The sequence below is a fragment of the Arachis stenosperma genome, chromosome 1 (genome assembly GCF_014773155.1).
Source record: "Arachis stenosperma cultivar V10309 chromosome 1, arast.V10309.gnm1.PFL2, whole genome shotgun sequence".
NCBI classification, from domain to species: Eukaryota; Viridiplantae; Streptophyta; class Magnoliopsida; order Fabales; family Fabaceae; genus Arachis; species Arachis stenosperma.
This window is the reverse complement of record NC_080377.1, coordinates 7,729,166-7,730,718: the sequence shown is the minus strand read 5'-3', so window position 1 is coordinate 7,730,718 and position 1,553 is coordinate 7,729,166. Positions and strand designations below refer to the sequence as shown.

Below are 1,553 nucleotides of genomic sequence, written 5' to 3'. Positions count from 1 at the left end.
TCTGGGAAAGAGTAGGGCCCTCTCCTTATATAGTCTGCGCTAGGGCAGGTCCCACAGGAATAGACCCACCTTCCAAGAAGCTTCCTTCCCAGCTATCAAATACCTCGCGAGAGGGGTGGCGACATTCGGGCCGCCTCTCGGTTCGAGTCGTATGAGGTCAGCGGGTCGGCCGGTATGTCAGGTTTGGACAATGGGCCTGTTAGACTGGGCCGGAACACAACTCATAGTCTCATACTCAACCAATCAACCTAACAACATCTTTTTAATGGATTGTGCTGCTTTTAGAGTCAGAGTTAGGATAAAATTTAGAGAAAAGTCAGTTTAATCCTTTAATATAAAAAGACTAAAATTAAAATTTTAAGAGGGCTAAACCAAAGTTTAACCATAATGTATATAAAAAAGTTAAAGTTTAGAGGAAATTATTGTTTCTCTTTATGTATGAGTAGTTCTGTCTTTTACTGCTTTTTTACAATTTGACCCAACTATAAATAGATCTTATCTTCTCTTTCACATTTTGACCAAACTACAATAAATCTTATCCTCTTTCGTCAGATCAAAATGAGTCGGATTGACCATGTACAATCTCATGACCTGGTATCCGATCTGATTTGGGAAGTAAGTTAAAAGTTCCTCCATTGCTTTTGTATTTTTTTTCATTCACTTCATATTTAATTTATTAAAATTCTTATTAATTTGAGTACTAAATTTTTTCATAGATACTTCTATTAGCATCCAAGAGAAAATATCGAAGATAATCCAAAAAGTTTAAACCTCACATCTAAATTAAAAAATACTATCTTAATTTTAAGTAACACCTTAAAACAATAACCATATAGCAATTCTTTGATACATCTTATAATTTTTTTTTATTGTGTCTTTTTTTGTTGCAATACACGTAAAATTTATAAAAAAGTATAAAAAATTAAGTGTCTAATCAGCCAAGAATTAAACAACTCAATTAATTATAATTATTAATAACTTCAAATTTTTTAAATTCAAAATTTAAATAATTAAAAACGTATTAAGTAAACCTAATTAAAAACTATAAAAATCTTCCCCTTCTCTCCCACATTAACCTATACACCTCCAACAACAACACATATAAACTCCTCTCCTTCACCATCAGGCCCTTTCCGCCCCTGTCCTCACCCAATACGACTTCAAGAAACTCGCCGCCGACAAGGCCGTCGAGTACATCAAGTCCGGCATGGTTCTCGGCCTCGGCAGCTGCTTCATCGTCGTCGCCAAGCTCGGTCATGTCCTTTCCACCGGTCAACTCTCAAACATCATTGGCGTCTCTACTTCCAAGCGCACTGAGGAGCAAGCACATTCCCTCGGAATCCCGCTCTCTATCCCCTCCTCAATCTCGCCATCGACAGCGTCGTTGAGGTGGACCCGATCTCAACCTTGTAAAAGGCCGTGGTGGCGCTCTTCTCCGCGAGAAGATGGTGGAGGTCGCCTTTGACAAGTTCATTGTGGTGGTCGACAAAACGAAGCTCATGTCAAGACTTGACGGTAGTGACCTTGCGATGCCAATGGAGGTGGTGCAGTAA

At 38.7% G+C, this 1,553-nt stretch overlaps 1 pseudogene; it reads left to right on the top strand.

The window, feature by feature from the left end:
* The first annotated feature begins 558 nt into the window (after positions 1-558).
* Positions 559-1,553, top strand: LOC130974487 (probable ribose-5-phosphate isomerase 3, chloroplastic; annotated as a pseudogene).